The sequence below is a fragment of the Aegilops tauschii genome, chromosome 5 (assembly GCF_002575655.3).
Source record: "Aegilops tauschii subsp. strangulata cultivar AL8/78 chromosome 5, Aet v6.0, whole genome shotgun sequence".
Taxonomy (NCBI): Eukaryota; Viridiplantae; Streptophyta; class Magnoliopsida; order Poales; family Poaceae; genus Aegilops; species Aegilops tauschii.
The window spans coordinates 170,140,779-170,162,072 of record NC_053039.3 but is presented as its reverse complement, the minus strand read 5'-3'; positions in this window follow the sequence as shown (position 1 = coordinate 170,162,072).

Sequence of the window (21,294 nt, the reverse complement as noted above, 5' to 3'; positions counted from 1 at the left end):
AGGATATTGATGCTGCTGCCTCCATCCATGAGTACCTTAGTGAACTTATAGCTCCCCACCTGAGGAGCCACCACTAAGGCCAAGTGGCCCGGGTTATCCACCCAGGGAGGGTGATCCTCCCTACTCCACACTATAGGCTGCTCAGACCACCGTAAGTAGCGTGGAACTGCCGGCTCAACAGCATGAACAGCACTCTTGTGAAGCTTCTGATCCCGTTTGCACAAACTGGTGGTGAACACATGATACTGTCCACCGCTAAGCTGCTTTGGGTTGGTCTGATAACCCCCCTGCTGCTGTTGATGACCCTGACCAGACTATTGATTAAAGCCCCCTTGACCGTTCTGAGGACCGGAATTTGATCCGCCGCCCGGGCCATGAAAGCCGCCGGCTCTTGAGCCGCCGCCCGGGCCATTGTAGCTCTTAAAGGCCTTCATGATCGTGCAGTCCTTCCACAGGTGAGTCGCTGGCTTCTCTCTGGAGCCGTGCCTTGGACACGGTTCATTCAACAGCTGCTCCAGCGTTGGACCTGACCCGCCGCCTCGGGGAGGGGGCCTCCCCTTGCGTCGCTGGTTATTACCTTGGGAGTTGGCGTTGGCTACAAACTCTAGGCTGCCATCGGCCTTACGCTTGCCTCCTCCTTGGTTCCCCGGGTTAAACTGAGGACCCTTGCTGTTGCCATTCTTCTTTCCCTTCCCTGCCCTTTCATCGTCTGAAGGGGGATCCTTGGTACCATCGGAATCGGCGTACTTGACAAGAGCCGCCATTAGGGTACCCATATCGGTGCAGTCGCGCTTGAGCCGTTTCGATGAGGTCGGCGTAGAGATCCGGCTCGAGGCCCGGCTCACCAATCTTGCCAATGAAGACATGAATTGCGCCAAAGGGGACCCGGTACCCGTACTCAATTGAGCCGGCGTCGGGGCCCCAGTCCGCATCGTCGATGTAGAGCTTGCCGCGACGACTCTTGGTCATCCGGCCCACAGCATATCCCTTGAGCCCTTCGAAGCTGCCCTTCAAAAACTCAAATCCACCGTGCGCTGGCCCCACGGTGGGCGCCAACTGTTGTAGAATTGTCACGGCAGATGTCCTCAAGCTAGACTTAGTCGTGGAGCCATCGCAGCTAGGAAGCTTGAAGGGGTTATGCGGGACAAGGAACACGAGGGTTTATACTGGTTCGGCCCCTTACGGTGAAGGTAAAAGCCTACGTCCAGTTTGAGGTGATATTGATTAGGGTTACGATCGCCAGGGAGATAAACCGCTATGCCCGGCTCTCGAGGAGGTTGTTGTCCTCGAACCGCTGCCGGGTCGTCCCTTTATATAGGGAGGCTGACGCCAAGCAGCTCTTAGAGTCCCGGCCGGCTCATAAGAACGTCCGGCTCGGACTCTAAACCATACTTGCCTTATACTACAAGTCTACCATAATAATGATTGTAACTACAGGCCCTAAGCCATATCCGGGTCTCAGCCCATCTCTGGCCCATCGTCTTGAAACTTGGCTCCGGGCTTCTGGCAATGACCATCCAAAGAGTAACCCGGCCCCTCCTGGCGGGTGACTCTAAGGTCTACATCCTCAACAGTATCCCTGGTCGTCCCCGACCAGGAGGCGGAGAGCCGTGCCCAGTTCCTCGTCAGACAAGGCCTCCGGACGCAGGCGGAGGTCGTCTCCTTCGTCCCCAAGCTTCCACAGGGCGCGCGAGCGCGCCTGCAGGGGAGCCACGCGCTGCGCCAGAAATTCCTTGACGATCATGGTGAAGGAAATATGCCCTAGAGGCAATAATAAAGTTATTATTTATTTCCTTATATCATGATAAATGTTTATTATTCATGCTAGAATTGTATTAACCGGAAACATAATACATGTGTGAATACAGAGACAAACAGAGTGTCACTAGTATGCCTCTACTTGACTAGCTCGTTGATCAAAGATGGTTATGTTTCCTAGCCGTAGACATGAGTTGTCATTTGATTAATGGGATCACATCATTAGGAGAATGATGTGATTGACTTGACCCATTCTGTCGTGGAATTGTCACGGCAGATGTCCTTAGTGTCAGGACTTAGTCGCGAGGCCAGCGCATCTATCTGGTAGCTTGAGAGGGGTTGGGCGGAATCGAGAGACGCAACACAAGACAATGATTTAGACAGCTTCGGGCCCCGGGAAACATCATCCGGTAATAGCCCTACATGCTGTTTGTGGCTAGGTCTCATTATGCTTATGAGAGGGTCGCCGGTAAGCCGACTCTTTGTGTCTAGCCCTAGAGATTGTTTCTTGTTGCTTGTCCCTCTTTGGGGAGCCCTGCCCCTCCTTATATAAGTTAGAGGGGCGGGTTACATGTGGAGTCCTAGTAGGACTAGGACTAGTCTATCTTCTCTTACAAGTTAATTACAAGTCCGGGTCTTGCTTCCTCGTAAAGGAAATATTCGTCATCCCTTTCTTCTTAAGCCGGCCCATCATCACATGAGCCGGCCTTCTGGGCCTTGGGCCTAGTCTTCTATCTGACCCGTCGTCGGGGCCATCCATGAGTCGTCCGGCTCGTGAGTCATCTGACAGTGAGCCGCCAGACCCGTGAGTCACCAGTCCTCCGGCGGGTCACGGTGAAGCGCCAAGTCCGGCCGGGTCATACTTCCGGCCGGGTCATACCGCGGGGTATATCCCCGACATTAGCCCCCAGTTTAATTTGGATTTATCCATGTTAAACTAATCTGCAATATAAACACAAGAACAAATTTGACAGGTTGTGTTCCGGGTTAAATATTCTTCGTAAGCCGGCACATGATCATCCTTATTTCCTTGTCATCTTCCTTCTTGATATGTATCCATAATCTCATAGCAAATCTCTTTAGCAGATATGTTCAAATTTTGCCAATGCAAAAAATCCAGATACTTCCTTTGCCGACCAAATTAAACTGGGGGCTAATGTCGGGGATATACCCCGCGGTATGACCCGGCCGGAAGTATGACCCGGCCGGACTTGGCGCTTCACCGTGACCCGCCGGAGGACTGGTGACTCACGGGTCTGGCGGCTCACTGTCAGATGACTCACGAGCCGGACGACTCATGGATGGCCCCGACGACGGGTCAGATAGAAGACTAGGCCCAAGGCCCAGAAGGCCGGCTCATGTGATGATGGGACGGCTTAAGAAGAAATGGATGACGAATATTTCCTTTACGAGGAAGCAAGACCCAGACTTGTAATTAACTTGTAAGAGAAGATAGACTAGTCCTAGTCCTACTAGGACTCCACATGTAACCCGCCCCTCTAACTTATATAAGGAGGGGCAGGGCTCCCCAAAGAGGGACAAGCAACAAGAAACAATCTCTAGGGCTAGACACAAAGAGTCGGCTTACCGGCGACCCTCTCATAAGCATAATGAGACCTAGCCACAAATAGCATGTAGGGCTATTACCGGATGATGTTTCCCGGGGCCCGAAGCTGTCTAAATCCTTGTCTTGTGTTGCGTCTCTCGATTCCGCCCAACCCCTCTCAAGCTACCAGATAGATGCGCTGGCCTCGCGACTAAGTCCTGACACTAAGGACATCTGCCGTGACAATTCCACGACACATTCCGTTAGCTTAGCACTCGATCGTTTAGTATGTTGCTATTGCTTTCTTCATGACTTATACATGTTCCTATGACTATGAGATTATGCAACCCCCGTTTACCGGAGGAACACTTTGTGTGCTACCAAACGTCACAACGTAACTGGGTGATTATAAAGGTGCTCTACAGGTGTCTCCAAAGGTACTGGTTGGGTTGGCGTATTTCGAGATTAGGATTTGTCACTCCAATTGTCGGAGAGGTATCTCTGGGCCCACTAGGTAATGCACATCACTATAAGCCTTGCAAGCATTGTAACTAATGAGTTAGTTGCAGGATGATGTATTACGGAACGAGTAAAGAGACTTGCCGGTAACGAGATTGAACTAGGTATTGAGATACCGACGATCGAATCTCGGGCAAGTAACATACCGATGACAAAGGGAACAACGTATGTTGTTATGCGGTTTGACCGATAAAGATCTTCGTAGAATATGTGGGAGCCAATATGAGCATCCAGGTTCCGCTATTGGTTATTGACCGGAGAGGTGTCTCGGTCATGTCTACATAGTTCTCGAACCCGTAGGGTCCGCACGCTTAACGTTACGATGACAGTTTTATTATGAGTTTATGAGTTTTGATGTACCGAAGGAGTTCAGAGTCCCGGATGAGATCGGGGACATGACGAGGAGTCTCAAAATGGTCGAGACGTAAAAATCGATATATTTGACGACTATATTCGGACATCGGAAAGGTTCCGAGTGATTCGGGTATTTTTCGGAGTACCGGAGAGTTACGGGAATTCGTATTGGGCCTTAATGGGCCATACGGGAAAGGAGAGAAAGGCCCCAAAGGGTGGCCGCACCCCTCCCCATGGACTAGTCTGAATTGGACTAGGGAGGGGGGGCGCCCCCTTCCTTCCTTCTCCTTCTCCCTTCCCTTCTCCTACTCCAACAAGGAAAGGAGGAGTCCTACTCCCGGTGGGAGTAGGACTCCCCCCCTTGGCGCGCCCTCCTCCTAGGCCGGCCGCCTCCCCCCTTGCTCCTTTATATACGGGGGCAGGGGGCACCCCATAGACACACGATTGATCAACTATCTTTTAGCCGTGTGTGGTGCCCCCTCCACCATATTACACCTCGATAATATCGTAGCGGTGCTTAGGCGAAGCCCTGCATCGGTAGAACATCATCATCGTCACCACGCCGTCGTCCTGACGAAACTCTCCCTCAACACTCGGCTGGATCGGAGTTCGAGGGACGTCATCGAGCTGAACGTGTGCTGAACTCGGAGGTGCCGTGCGTTTGGTACTTGATCGATCGGATCGTGAAGACGTACGACTATATCAACCGCGTTGTGTTAACGCTTCCGCTTTCGGTCTACGAGGGTACGTGGACAACACTCTCCCCTCTCGTTGCTATGCATCACCATGATCTTGCGTGTGCGTAGGAATTTTTTTGAAATTACTACGTTCCCCAACAGTGGCATCCGAGCCTGGATTTATGCGTTGATGTTATGCACGCGTAGAACACAAGTGAGTTGTGGGCGATATAAGTCATACTGCTTACCAGCATGTCATATTTTGGTTCGGCGGTATTGTGAGATGAAGCGGCCCGGACCGAAATTACGCGTACGCTTACGCGAGACTGGTTTCACCGTTGCGAGCACTCGTTGCTTAAAGGTGACTGGCGGGTGTTTGTCTCTCTCACTTTAGTTGAACCGAGTGTGGCTACGCCCGGTCCTTGCGAAGGTTAAAACAGCACCAACTTGATAAACTATCGTTGTGGTTTTGATGCGTAGGTAAGAACGGTTGTTGCTAAGCCCGTAGTAGCCATGTAAAACTTGCAACAACAAAGTAGAGGACGTCTAACTTGTTTTTGCAGGGCATGTTGTGATGTGATATGGTCAAGACATGATGCTATATTTTATTGTATGAGATGATCATGTTTTGTAACCGAGTTATTGGCAACTGACAGGAGCCATATGGTTGTCGCTTTATTGTATGCAATGCAATCGCCATGTAATTATTTTACTTTATCACTAAGCGGTAGCGATAGTCGTAAAAGCAATAGTTGGCGAGACGACAGCGATGCTACGATGGAGATCAAGGTGTCGCGCCGGTGATGATGGTGATCATGACGGTGCTTCGGAGATGGAGATCACAAGCACAAGATGATGATGGCCATATCATATCACTTATATTGATTGCATGTGATGTTTATCTTTTATGCATCTTATCTTGCTTTGATTGACGGTAGCATTATAAGATGATCTCTCACTAAAATTTCAAGATAAAAGTGTTCTCCCTGAGTATGCACCGTTGCGAAAGTTCTTCGTGCTGAGACACCACGTGATGATCGGGTGTGATAGGCTCTACGTTCAAATACAACGGGTGCAAAACAGTTGCACACGCGGAATACTCAGGTTAAACTTGACGAGCCTAGCATATGCAGATATGGCCTCGGAACACTGAGTCCGAAAGGTCGAGCGTGAATCATATAGTAGATATGATCAACATAGTGATGTTCACCATTGAAAGCTACTCCATTTCACGTGATGATCGGTTATGGTTTAGTTGATATGGATCACGTAATCACTTAGATGATTAGAGGGATGTCTATCTAAGTGGGAGTTCTTAAGTAATATGATTAATTGAACTTAAATTTATCATGAACTTAGTCCTGATAGTATTTTGCAAATTATGTTGTAGATCAATAGCTCGCGTTGTTGCTTCCCTGTGTTTATTTTTGATATGTTCCTAGAGAAAAATTATGTTGAAAGATGTTAGTAGCAAAGATGCGGATTGGATCCGTGATCTGAGGATTATCCTCATTGCTGCACAGAAGAATTATGTCCTTGATGCACCGCTAGGTGACTGACCTATTGCAGGAGCAGATGCAGACGTTATGAACGTTTGGCTAGCTCAATATGATGACTACTTGATAGTTTAGTGCACCATGCTTAACGGCTTAGAATCGGGACTTCAAAGACGTTTTGAACGTCATGGACCATATGAGATGTTCCAGGAGTTGAAGTTAATATTTCAAGCAAATACCCGAGTTGAGAGATATGAAGTCTCCAACAAGTTCTATAGCTAAAAGATGGAGGAGAATAACTCAAGCAGTGAGCATGTGCTCAGATTGTCTGGGTACTACAATCGCTTGAATCAAGTGGGAGTTAATCTTCCAGATAAAATAGTGATTGATAGAATTCTCTAGTCACCATCACCAAGTTAGTAGAACTTCGTGATGAACTATAGTATGCAAGGGATGACGAAAGTAATTCCCGAGCTCTTCGTGATGCTGAAATCGACGAAGGAAGAAATCAAGAAAAACATCAAGTGTTGATGGTTGACGAGACCACTAGTTTCAAGAAAAGGGCAAAGGGAAGAAGGGGAACTTCAAAAAGAACGGCAAGCAAGTTGCTGCTCAAGTGAAGAAGCCTAAGTCTGGTCCTAAGCCTGAGACTAAGTGCTTCTACTGCAAAGGGACTGGTCACTGGAAGCGGAACTACCCCAACTATTTGGTGGATAAGAAGGATGGCAAAGTGAACAAAGGTATATTGGATATACATGTTATTGATGTGTACTTTACTAGTGTTTATAGCAACCCCTCGGTATTTGATACTGGTTCAGTTGCTAAGAGTAGTAACTCGAAACGGGAGTTGCAGAATAAACAAAGACTAGTAAAAGGCGAGGTGACGATGTGTGTTGGAAGTAGTTCCAAGATTGATATGATCATCATCGCACACTCCCTATACTTTCGGGATTAGTGTTGAACCTAAATAAGTGTTATTTGGTGTTTGCGTTGAGCATGAATATGATTTGATCATGTTTGTTGCAATACGGTTATTCATTCAAATTAGAGAATAATTGTTGTTCTGTTTACATGAATAAAACCTTCTATGGTCATACACCCAACAAAATGGTTTGTTGGATCTCGATCGTAGTGATACACATATTCATAATAATGAAGCCAAAAGATGCAAAGTTAATAATGATAGTGCAACTTATTTGTGGCACTGCCGTTTAGGTCATATTGGTGTAAAGCGCATGAAGAAACTCCATACTCATGGGATTTTGGAATCACTTGATTATGAATCACTTGATGCTTGCGAACCATGCCTCATGGGAAAGATGACTAATACGCCGTTCTCCGGAACTATGGAGAGAGCAACAGATTTGTTGGAAATCATACATACAGATGTATGTGGTCCGATGAATATTGAGGCTCGTAGCAGGTATCATTAATTTCTGACCTTCACAGATGATTTGAGCAGATATGGGTATATCTACTTAATGAAAGAGAAGTCTAAAACATTTGAAAAGTTCATATAATTTCAGAGTGAAGTGGAAAATCATCGTAACAAGAAAATAAAGTTTCTACGATCTGATCGTGGAGAAGAGTATTTGAGTTACGAGTTTGGCCTTCAGTAAAAACAATGTGAAATAGTTTCACTACTCACGCCACCTGGAACACCACAGTGTAATGGTGTGTCCGAACATCGTAACCGTACTTTATTAGATATGGTGCAATATATGATGTCTCTTACCGATCTACCACTATCGTTTTGGGGTTATGCATTAGAGACAGCTGCATTCACGTTAAATAGGGTACCATCTAAATCCGTTGAGACGACATCTTATGAACTGTGGTTTGGCAAGAAACCAAAGTTGTCGTTTCTTAAAGTTTGGGGTTGCGATGCTTATGTGAAAAGGTTTCATCCTGATATGCTCAAACCCAAATCGGAGAAATGTGTCTTCATAGGATACCCAAAGGAGACAGTTGGGTACACCTTCTATCACAGATCCGAAGGCAAGACATTCGTTGCTAAGAATGGATCCTTTCTAGAGAAGGAGTTTCTCTCGAAAGAAGTGAGTGGGAGGAAAGTAGAACTTGATGAGGTAACTATACCTACTCCCTTATTGGAAAGTAGTTCATCACAGAAATCTGTTCCTGTGACTCCTACACCAATTAGTGAGGAAGTTAATGATGATGATCATGTAACTTCAGATCAAGTTACTACCAAACCTCGTAGGTAAACCAGAGTGAGATCCACACCAGAGTGGTACGGTAATCCTGTTCTGGAGGTCATGTTATTTGACCATGACGAACCTACGAACTATGAGGAAGCGATGATGAGCCCAGATTCCGCGAAATGGCTTGAGGCCATGAAATCTGAGATGAGATCCATATATGAGAACAAAGTATGGACTTTGATTGACTTGCCCAATGATCGGCGAGCCATTGAGATTAAATGGATCTTCAAGAGGAAGACAGACAGTGATAGTAGTGTTGCTGTCTACAAAGCTAGAATTATTGCAAAAAGGTTTTCGACAAGTTCAAGGTGTTGACTACGATGAGAGTTTCTCACTCGTATCTATGCTTAAGTCTGTCTGAATCATGTTAGCAATTGCCGCATTTTATGAAATATGGCAAATGGATAAACAAAACTGCATTCCTTAATGGATTTATTAAAGAAGAGTTGTATATGATGCAACCAGGAGGTTTTGTCAATCCTAAAAGTGCTAACAAAATATGCAAGCTCCAGCGATCCATCTATGGACTGGTGCAAGCATCTCGGAGTTGGAATATACGCTTTGATAAGTTGATCAAAGGATATAGTTTTATACAGACTTGTGGTGAAGCCTGTATTTACAAGAAAGTGAGTGGGAGCACTACAACATTTCTGATAAGTATATGTGAATGACATATTGTTGATCGGAAATAATGTAGAATTATTCTGCAAAGCATAAAGGAGTGTTTGAAAGGAGTTTTTCAAAGAAAGACCTCGGTGAAGCTGCTTACATATTGAGCATCAAGATCTATAGAGATAGATCAAGACGCTTGATAAGCTTTTTCAATGAGTACATACCTTAACAAGATTTTGAAGTGGTTCAAAATGGAACAGTCAAAGAAAGAGTTTCTTGCCTGTGTTACAAGGTGTGAAATTGAGTAAGACTCAAAGCCTGACCACGGCAGAAGATAGAAAAAGAATGAAAGTCATTCCCTATGCCTCGGCCATAGGTTCTATAAAGTATGCCATGCTGTGTACCAGATCTATTGTATATGCTACACTGATTTTGGCAAGGGAATACAATAGTGATCTAGGAGTAGATCACTGGACAGCGGTCAAAATTATCCTTACTGGAATAAGGATATGTTTCTCGATTATGGAAGTGACAAAAGGTTCATCGTAAAGGGTTACGTCGATGCAAGTTTTGACACTAATCTAGATGACTCTAAGTCTCGGTCTAGATACATATTGAAAGTGGGAGCAATTAGCTAGAGTAGCTCCGTGCAGAGCATTGTAGACATAGAAATTTGTAAAATACTTACGGATCTGAATGTGACAGACCCGTTGACTAAAATTATCTCACAAGCAAAACATGATCACACCTTGGTACTCTTTGGGTGTTAATCACATAGCGAGGTGAACTAGATTAATGACTCTAGTAAACCCTTTGGGTGTTGGTCACATGACGATGTGAACTATGGGTGTTAATCACATGGTGATGTGAACTATTGATGTTAAATCACATGGCGATGTGAACTAGATTATTGACTCTAGTGCAAGTGGGAGACTGAAGGAAATATGCCCTAGAGGCAATAATAAAGTTATTATTTATTTCCTTATATCATGATAAATGTTTATTATTCATGCTAGAATTGTATTAACTGGAAACATAATACATGTGTGAATACGGAGACAAACAGAGTGTCACTAGTATGCCTCTACTTGACTAGCTCGTTGATCAAAGATGGTTATGTTTCCTAGCCATAGACATGAGTTGTCATTTGATTAACGAGATCACATCATTAGGAGAATGATGTGATTGACTTGACCCATTCCGTTAGCTTAGCACTCGATCGTTTAGTATGTTGCTATTGCTTTCTTCATGACTTATACATGTTCCTATGACTATGAGATTATGCAAGCCCCGTTTACCGGAGGAACACTTTGTGTGCTACCAAATGTCACAACGTAACTGGGTGATTATAAAGGTGCTCTACAGGTGTCTCCAAAGGTACTTGTTGGGTTGGAGTATTTCGAGATTAGGATTTGTCACTCCGATTGTCGGAGAGGTATCTCTGGGCCCACTAGGTAATGCACATCACTATAAGCCTTGCAAGCATTTCAACTAATGAGTTAGTTGCGGGATGATGTATTACGGAACGAGTAAAGAGACTTGCCGGTAACGAGATTGAACTAGGTATTGAGATACCGACGATCGAATCTCGGGCAAGTAACATACCAATGACAAAGGGAACAACGTATGTTGTTATGCGGTTTGACCGATAAAGATCTTCGTAGAATATGTGGGAGCCAATATGAGCATCCAGGTTCCGCTATTGGTTATTGACCGGAGAGGTGTCTCGGTCATGTCTACATAGTTCTTGAACCCGTAGGGTCCGCACGCTTAACGTTACGATGACAATTTTATTATGAGTTTATGAGTTTTGATGTACCGAAGGAGTTCGGAGTCCCGGATGAGATCGGGGACATGACGAGGAGTCTCGAAATGGTCGAGACGTAAAAATCGATATATTTGACGACTATATTCGGACATCGGAAAGGTTCCGAGTGATTCGGGTATTTTTCGGAGTACCGGAGAGTTACGGGAATTCGTATTGGGCCTTAATGGGCCATACGGGAAAGGAGAGAAAGGCCCCAAAGGGTGGCCGCACCCCTCCCCATGGACTAGTCCGAATTGGACTAGGGAGGGGGGGCGCCCCCTTCCTTCCTTCTCCTTCTCCCTTCCCTTCTCCTACTCCAACAAGGAAAGGAGGAGTCCTACTCCCGGTGGGAGTAGGACTCCCCCCTTGGCGCGCCCTCCTCCTAGGTCGGCCGCCTCCCCCTTGCTCCTTTATATACGGGGGCAGGGGGGCACCCCATAAACACACGATTGATCAACGATCTTTTAGCCGTGTGCGGTGCCCCCCTCCACCATATTACACCTCGATAATATCGTAGCGGTGCTTAGGCGAAGCCCTGCGTCGGTAGAACATCATCATCGTCACCACGCCGTCGTGCAGACGAAACTCTCCCTCAACACTCGGCTGGATCGGAGTTCGAGGGACGTCATCGAGCTGAACGTGTGCTGAACTCGGAGGTGCCGTGCGTTCGGTACTTGATCGGTCGGATCGTGAAGACGTACGACTACATCAACCGCATTGTGTTAACGCTTCCGCTTTCGGTCTACGAGGGTACGTGGACAACACTCTCCCCTCTCGTTGCTATGCATCACCATGATCTTGCGTGTGCGTAGGAATTTTTTTGAAATTACTACGTTCCCCAACACATGGCCCCCGTCAGCTTCGCCGCCTTTGGGTCGCCAGGCTTCAGATCGGCGGTCATCCTCTCCAGCACCAGCTCCGCTCGGTGGTCGGTGACCTTCGCGCGGAACCACCCGTCGTGAGATGTGGGCATCTTCGTCGGCAGCACTAGCCAGGGGTGGGAGCACTTGGCATCCATCAGGACCCACTTGCTCCTGAAGCCCTCGGCCTTCTTCCTAGCCTTCGAGATCGCGTTGGTCTTGTTGGCCGCAACGAAGTTTGCACACCCCGAGCAATGGCCGTCCTTGATCCGGAGATAGAAGAAGTGGCGCAGCAGCGCCACAGACGGCATCATCCCAACGTATGCCTCACAATAAAAGGCGAATATCGATAGAAGGAGGACAGAGTTGGGATGAAGATGGAGGGCATGCAGCTTGTAATGGCTAAGGACGGAGTCGAAGAAATCGGAGAAGGGGGGAACCAACCCCGCGACAACACTGCTCATAAAGAAGGGACAGAAGGTGCTGCCTGAGGCCTCCGGCTCGACGGAGCCAGCCCGGAGCGCGGTGTTTCTCTTCTCGTTGCTGCCCTCCGCCGTCATCAGGAGCGTGGCGGCGAGGTTCTTCTCTGAGACGCTGGGCGCGTTTAGAGCCGACTCGTACCAGGAGGGCGGAAGGGCGGCCTTTGCCTTGCTGGGCGCCATCGATGGCGGGTTCGGAGGAGGATTGGTGCGGATCTGGAGGCTTCGGGAGCGAGGAGGAAGAAAGGGGATCTAGAGCAAGACGAAGAGGAGCAATGAAGGCAACATGGCGCACGCCAGCCTTTTGTTAGTCGGGCAGTTACCGAGGCAGCGTGGGGAAGCGGAGACGCCCACGTCCTGTCAATCGCCACGCATCAATCAAGGCCGCAGGCTATTAGGGCCCGCGGCGCTTTGCACTTGCCCCTTGGCTTCGCCTCGAAGCCAAGTCCGAGCGCGCCTTGGGCATGGGGGCTACTGTCGGCGTCCTGGGAACGGGGGTACCCAGACTTGCCTTCCTGCGGCCCACGACGTGGCTCATCCAGCGGCCTGGTACGACCCATCTTCACCAACAACTACTCAAGACCCTCGCGAGGCGGACGACACAAGACCTCCTCAGAGGCGCCCCCCTAGGATGGCTCCCGAGGAGCGGAGATATCTATGCAAGGGGCACCTCGCGAGGTTCGCATGACGTGAGCCATGACAACCAAGGCCATGCAGGCGCTAGTGGGCGCAGAGTACTTGTTGCCTCTTTGGTGCTAAAGGGGCAAGCGCAGGCGAGGAGTCCCGAGGCATTAGGCAAAGGTTTCCATATTGGTGCAACGAGACCAAGACTAGCAGGACGGCAGGACGGAGGTCACCGCGGAGCCCACGACGGCGTCACCACCAGAGTCTTTGGCAGGCGAAGACCACCTTTTGTCTGGATAACTTGTACTAGTTGTCCCCCTTCAAATTGGCCGTTGTGGGATCCCTTCCCGCCTAATATTTGGGAAGAGGACCCGGGCCTCTATAAATAGGACTAGCCACCACCATAGGAGGTAACTAATCTTGGACTGGATCCATTCCGCCAAGGCCACCACATTAGCTCACCGAGCTCAAGAACACCTCTCCTCAGGAGGCTGTTCTTCCCTTGTACTTGTTCATCCTCAGCCTGCAAGGCAATCCACCACACCACACTGGAGTAGGATATTACACCACAACGATGGCCCGAACCAGTATAAACACTCGTGTCTCTTGTTCTTTGGGTTCGTCGAGTTAAGCCTTGAGATCATTGCGAGAGCGAGCTAGAGATAGAGAGATCTTTGTGTGCACCCCAGTGTTTGAACATCAAGGGTTTGCCGGAATCCGGAATCCGACAGAGGGCTTCACCCACGAAGTGTCTATGAAAAAGCAACCTTGCCTATTCCATCATGGCTTACGTCCATGAAGGACTATCCTCACTTGGTAGATCTTCATGAAGTAGGCAATGTCCTTGCCCTTACAAACTCATTGGTTCAATTCCACAATCTTGGAGGCTCCCAAGTGACACCTAACCAGTCTAGGAGACACCACTCTCCAAAAGGTAATAGACGGTGTTGTTGATGATGAACTCCTTACTCTTGTGCTTCAACTGATAGTCTCGCCAACACTCAAACACTCTCTCACAGATTTGGCTTTGGAAAGATAGGGGATTGAATGGAAAGCAACTCAGGGAAGGCTATAAATCAAGGTTCAAATGGTTGGATTGGAATCTCTTGATCTCAACACATGAGTAGGTGGTTCTCTTGTCAGAAAATGAGTAGTGGAAGTTGTGTTTCGTTCTAATGGTTCTCTTAGAGAGTAGGTGGTGGTGGAGTGGTAAGAAGTTGTGTTTCGTTCTGATGGTTCTCTTAGAGAGTAGGTGGTGGTGGAGTTGTATAAATAGGCAGCACCGAAAATCCAACTATTACAAGTCTTTTACCCAACTCGGTGACACCGACATGAAAATCTTGGTGAGACCAACTAGTGCAAAAGACTTGACCATTAGTCATACGGGGCTAGACCCGGTTTTGGCCGATCTTTCACGATTGGAGTGGATTCCCTCGAAGAACGCGAAGAATACGGGGAAGAACGGAGAGAAATCACAAGGGGAAACACTCAAGAACAAGTCCAATCACACATCCACTAGACAATCAACCACACAAGATCCACAAGGTACATGAACAACAAAGGGAAAGACACATGGTAAAGTCCATCCCAAATCCAAAGGAGATGGGGTCTTGATGATCTAGGTAGATTCTTCCCACACGGGGGTCTTCAATCCCTGGGGATCTTCTGACATGCTCACATGGAGGTCTTGAACTCCATGGGAGTGGTCTCTCTCTCTCTCTCTCTCTCTCAAGAGGAGAAGGTAGGAGCAAAGCTCACATACAGATGAGCTATCATATTTGCTACCCTAACTAGAGGAAGGGGAAGGAGTATATATAGGCTAGTCCATGAATGAGCAAGTGAGGAAGGGACACATGGGCCTCTGGCCGGCTGTGCACGTGCAGGTGCCGGTCGTCCGGAGGACGTCGGTCGTCTGGAGGCTCGCGGGGGTCCGGACGTTTGGAGGGCGTTGGACATCTGATGTTTTGGCTCTAGACAGGTGGCACCGGATTTCCAGTGGGCGTCGGTCATCCGGTCGCTGAGACTCATCGGACGTCCGGTGGTCGTCGGTCGTCCCGCCGCTGTAGGGCTCGTCGGCTGTAGCTCTTCTAGCCATCTGGGCTGCATCAGGTACCGGATGTCTGGTGGCGTCCGGACGTCCGGTGGCTGTAGCTTGTAGCAGCTCCGTTTCTTTCGTCTTCGCTTCCAAGCTTCCCTCGCGGATGGTGTATGTAACACCCCGCATGTAACTTGCCATATTTGTAACTCCGACTCTTGCCATTTCCGGCTATGTGTTATGATTTTCCCTCCGTTGTCAGGTTTTGTCTTTCGTTTTGTATTTTGTCATGTCATGCATTTTCATATCATGTCTTCATGTGCATTGCATTCGCATACGTGTTCGTCTCATGCATCCGAGCATTTTCCCCGTTGTCCGTTTTGCAATCCGGCGCTCCTATCTCCTCCGGTGCACCCCTCTTGTTTTCTTTCGTGTGCGTGTGTCAAACTTTTCTCGGAATGAACCGAGGCTTGTCAAGTGGCCTTAATATACCATCCGGAGACTACTGGTCAAGTTTCGTTCCATTCGGAGGTCGTTTGGTACTCCAACGGTTAACCGGGCATCCGCCAAGTCCATTTGAGTGTCCAGCAAAAACCCCCTCTAAAACCAGCCCAAAACCCACCATACTCTCTTCCATGCTCTAGGTCGTTCGATCACGATCGTGTGGGCGAAAACCGCACCTCATTTGGAGCCTCCTAGCTCCCTCTACCTATAAATATGTGGGCATCCCGAAAACGGAATCGCAGACGAAACCCTAGTTTCTCCACCGCTCGCCGCTGGACGAATTCGTCTGCCGACGGACACGTCCGCCCGCCTGCGCCGCCGCCACGTGTCACCGCCGCCGTGCGCCGCCGCGGGCCCGCGAGGCCCGAGGCCGGCCCGCCCGTCCCCGCGCCGAGCCCGAGCGCCCCGCCTCTCCCCGCGCGCCCATCGCCGCCGCCTGCCCTCGCCGGCGCCGGCCGGCCCCGCCATCTCCGCCGCCGGCCGACGCGCCTCCCGAGGCCGCCGCCTCCTCGCCCTCCGGTCACCTCCTCCTCCGCCTAGCGCCGCCCGCCGCCGGTGCCGGGCCCCGCCGTCCCCTGCCTCGCCGGTGTCGACCCCCATCGCCGCCGCCATCGACCGAGCTCGAGCACGAGCACGAGCCCCGGCCAGATCCGATCGGTAGCATCCGTGTTGACTTTTTCCCGAGCCCTCTATTTATCTAAGTCCTGCATTTCATCAGCAAGTGCCTCTGTTCGTATAGCTATAACTTCGTGCATATAGCTCCGATTCGCGCGTGTAATATGTCAAATTGTTCGTCTCGCGATGCTCTTCATTTTGTTAAATTGCACCATGCTCATTAGAGGTGATCGTGATGCCCAAATATCTGTTGGAAGAGGGCTAGTTGCTGTTATTCTCTGGTTCTTGACAGAACTTGGAGATTTGTCATTTTTGTATCATTTAATCTGTGCATCTTTTGGGCATGAGCTCTACATGTGTTTTGAAGTATGCCATGCCATCTTTCCAGTGGTGTAGTCCATGTATTTTTGTGATCTCTGTGGTGACTAGCACAAGCATGCAAAGTAGGCCCCGTAATATTTCTGATTTCAGGGACTTGGTGATTTCTCCAAGTCCTCGTCTGCTGTAATTTTGTTGCCATGTAAACATGATGTTACAGAGAGATCCATGCATATTTTGGAGATGTTCACTAAGGATGTTTTGTAGCTATAGTTGTAATTGATCTATTCCTGCAATTGGTTGCAATTATGGAGTGCTATAGCATGACTAAATCTTGCTCTTTTTTATCTATAAAATATTTCTGGCGGATTCTTAACATGATATGCAATTTTGCCAAGCTTATTGTAGTTGATCCATACATGATATGCAATTGTTCTTGCCATGGTTAGCTTCATAAACATGCCATCTTGCTGTAGGTATGCTTGTTTTGTCATGCATTGCTCTGTAGTGAGTGCATCAAGCTCACAAAGAGGCCTATATATTATTATTTCTGCCATGCTCTGTTTTCTGCGAAGTCTGAAACCTGATAACGAAACTTGCTATGTTTACATGCTTGCCATCATATCTGCTCGTCCTTTTTGGTTTATGGTCAGTAAGGGTCTTTTGTCATGTGCATTTAGTAGAACACTAACATGCTTTGCTTTGCTATCTTAATTTGCTGTAGCATGTTGATTTCGTGCTCTGAACATTGCTACCTGATGTTGTTTTCTGCCATGTCCAGTTTTTCACCAAGTCTGTGATCCTGTTATCTTTTGCACTTTTGCCATGCTTGTTTGAGCTTGATATGTTGTGAACTAGCCGTATCTCGGTGTTCATCTTTTGTTAAGCATCTCCTGTAGATTACTTCCATGTGCTTTGTTGCTATGTTGGGATGCTGTAGCATTGTTGCTTGTTGCATTTTAAGTGCTATCTTGCTGTTTAACGCAGATTCGTGTCATTCTTGTTTGGCTTGCCATTTGCAAACCGTGCATCCGATTCCGGTGATCTTTATATCGATTTCGACCGAAATCACCTCATCTTTCCAGTGGCATGCTTGGTTTGCCAAGTTACTGCCATGTTCATCATTTCCCTTCCGGAGCACGCATATGCATCGCATATCATATCTTGCATATAATACATGTTTTGCATCATGTTGCTTGTGCATTTCTCGTGGTTGATTGTGGTTCCGTTTGTTTGTGTTCTTGTCTTGGGTAGAGCCGGGAGACGAGTTCGTGAACGAGGAACCTGTCGAGTACGCTTACAAGGATCAAGCTTTCGACAACTCTGAGAACCTTGCAGGCAAGATGACCACCCCTCGAAATCACTTCTATCTTATCTATGCTAGTTGTTCGCTCTATTGCCATGCTCCGCTACCTATCACTTGCTATATCATGTCTCCCATTTTAGCCATGTCAGCCCCTAACCATCCTCTCCTAGCAAACCATTGTTTGGCTAAGTTACCGCCTTTGCTCAGCCCTTCTTATAGCGTTGCTAGTTGCAGGTGAAGTTGAAGTTGTTCTATGTCGGAACATGGATATGTTGGGATATCACAATATCTCTTATTTATTTAATGCATCTATATATATATATTCGGTAAAGGGTGGAAGGCTCGGCCTTATGCCTGGTGTTTTGTTCCACTCTTGCCGCCCTAGTTACTGTTATACCGGGATTATGTTCCTTGATTTTGCGTTCCTTACACGGTCGGGTGATTTATGGGACCCCCTTGACAGTTCGCCTTGAATAAAACTCCTCCAGCAAGGCCTAACTTTGGTTTTACCATTTGCCACCTAAGCCTTTTCCCCCGGGTTTTTGCGAGCCCGAGGGTCATCTTTATTTAAACCCCCGGGCCAGTGTTCCTCTGAGTGCTGGTCCAAACTAGAGCCACTTGCAGCGCCACCTTGGGGAAACTCGAGGACTGGTTTTAGCTGTACGTAGTGTTCATCCGGTGTGCCCTGAGAACGAGATATGTGCAGCTCCTATCGGGATTTGTCGGCACATTCGGGCGGCTTTGCTGGTCTTGTTTTACCATTGTCGAGATGTCTTGTAAACCGGGATTCCGAGACTGATCGGGTCTTTCCGGGAGAAGGTTTATCCTTCGTTGACCGTGAGAGCTTATGATGGGCTAAGTTGGGACACCCCTGCAGGGTAATATCTTTCGAAAGCCATGCCCGCGGTTATGAGGCAGATGGGAATTTGTTAATGTCCGATTGTAGATAACTTGTCACTTGATCCAAGTAAAATACATCAACCGCGTGTGTAGCCGTGATGGTCTCTTCTCGGTGGAGTCCGGGAAGTGAACACGGTCTGAGTTATGTATGACATAAGTAGGTGTTCAGGATCAGTTCTTGGTCATTGCTAGATGACGTCCGTTCCGTTGCTTCTCTTCTCGCTCTCATTTGCGCAAGTTAGCCACCATATATGCTTTTGCCGCTGCAGCTCCACCTCTTTGCGCCATCCTTTCCTATAAGCTTAAATAGTCTTGATCTCGCGGGTGTGAGATTGCTGAGTCCCCGTGACTCACAGATTCTACCAAAACAGTTGCAGGTGCCGACAATGCCAGTGCAGATGATGGCGTCGATCTCAAGTGGGAGTTCGATGAGGAACGTGGTCGTTACTATGTGTCTTTTCCTGATGATCAGTAGTGGGGCCCAGTTGGGACGATCGGGGATCTAGCATTTGGGGTTGTCTTATTTTCATCTGGATTTTGACCGTAGACGGTCTATATGATTGTATTTTGGATGATGTATGGATTATATTCATGTATTGTGTGAAGTGGCGATTGTAAGCCAACTCTTTATCCCATTCTTGTTCATTACATGGGATTGTGTGAAGATGACCCTTCTTGCGACAAAACCACTATGCGGTTATGCCTCTAAGTCGTGCCACGACACATGGGAGATATAGCCGCATCGTGGGCGTTACAAGTTGGTAATCAGAGCCATCCCCGACTTAGGAGCCCCCTGCTTGATCGAATCGCTGGCGTTGTTGAGTCTAGAACAAAAATGTTTTGAGTCTTAGGATTATATATATCGGAGAGTAGGATTCTTTTTACTCCTCAGTCCCTTCGTCGCTCTGGTGAGGTCTCCTGACGTAGAAGTTTTGACTATTCTCTCCTCAAATTTCACAAATTTTTTTTTAGGATCACGCGGGTATCTTGGAATCATTCCGATGGATTTGTGACGAGAACATTGTTCTTGGTGCCTCCTGTCATTTAGGGGTTGTGGCAGTGTCCCGGGGAGTTGAGCTCCGAGGTGTTGTCGTCACAATTTTATCGTTGCAGTTCTGGAATACCTGAGTTTCGCCGACATCGAAATCTCTTTTATGCAGTTGTTGGTGAGATCACCTCGACGCCACCCAGTACTGGGGCGGGAGTTCAGGAGTATTGCCATAACTTGTATAACGGATGTCTTTCAAAGGTTGAGGTAAACGATTTCCGAAGGTTTCTTGGTTATGTTTTGACGGATGGATACAACTGGATCTAGGGATTGTTAGTTTGGGTGATATATTTTGTGTCCCCTGTATCCCCTACACCAGATTGCATAACCAGAAAGTTTCGGGAGTTTATAAGTGGGAATTCAAGTAGCCTTAGGATATCTTTCCGACAGACGCATGATATGAGATTGGGGTTCGACGTCTAGTGGTCCGCCTGTATACGGTTGATTTTACAGTGGTCTCGTTGTGTCTTAAAAAGTCCATGGCTTTGCCGACTCGGGGACGCTTCGTATGTCATGTGCACAGCCTTGTACATGATGGTGCTGTACGATTGAGCCCGTGTGGGCCCCACCACGAAAACTTCGGACGAAATATCTATCATATGTTTGTTCCGGCTTATTCTGCAAGCCAATACTTTGTTTTGTTTTGAATTGTGGTATTCGAGTTGCTTCAAATTCATATGTTCATTCCATATATTTTTCAAGTGGCTTCTCAACTTATGGAAGTGTGATGATTTACTACGGAATTCATTCGTTCATCTTCGTTCGAATGTTTATTGTGAAGACTATATGTTGCAATTTCTATCCGTTGATTCTACTTATCTATTTTTCTATCAAGATGCTAACGGATGTCACCCTCTTCAGGATGGCTCCGTCAACGCGTCAGAATCCGGATCGCAATGAAGGGAGTCAAGCGAACCCTCCGCCACCACCTCCGCCTCCGGAGGCATGGCAAGCAATCATGGCAGCCACCAACGCCAATGCCCAGATGATTCTGCAACTCTTGCAAGAACGTACTCAAGGGCAAGGCAATCAAGGCAATCAAGGTCAAGGCAACAATCAGTTTCACTTCGCCACTCTCAACCAGTTTCTCGCAAATCAGCCCAAGTCTTTCAGCTACTGTGCCGAGGCCACGGATGCCGATGATTGGCTCGTGGACATCAACAAGCATTTTGAATGTAGCAATGTCAGGCCTGAGGACTATGTCAAGTTCGCTTCTTTCCAGCTCAAGGACCAAGCTGCTGATTGGTTTCAACAATACAAAGATTCCAGAGGAGGTCGTGTGATCACTTGGGCTGACTTCTGTCGGGACTTCAAAGCGCACCACATTCCACAAAGTGTTGTTGAGAGCAAGCGTGAGGAGTTCCGCAATCTCAAGCAAGGCAACATGTCTGTGTATCAATACAACATTCAGTTTCAGAAACTTGCTCGCTTCGCTAAACAAGACGTTCCTGATGAGAAGAGCATGATCTATCACTTCAGAGGTGGCCTTAAAGAGGATCTGCAGTTAGCTCTCGTTCTTGTTGAGCCTACTCACTTTGATCAATTCTACAATATGGCATTGAAGCAAGAGGCTGCTCAGCTCAAGTGTGAGGCTTCTAAGAAAAGAGTCAGAGA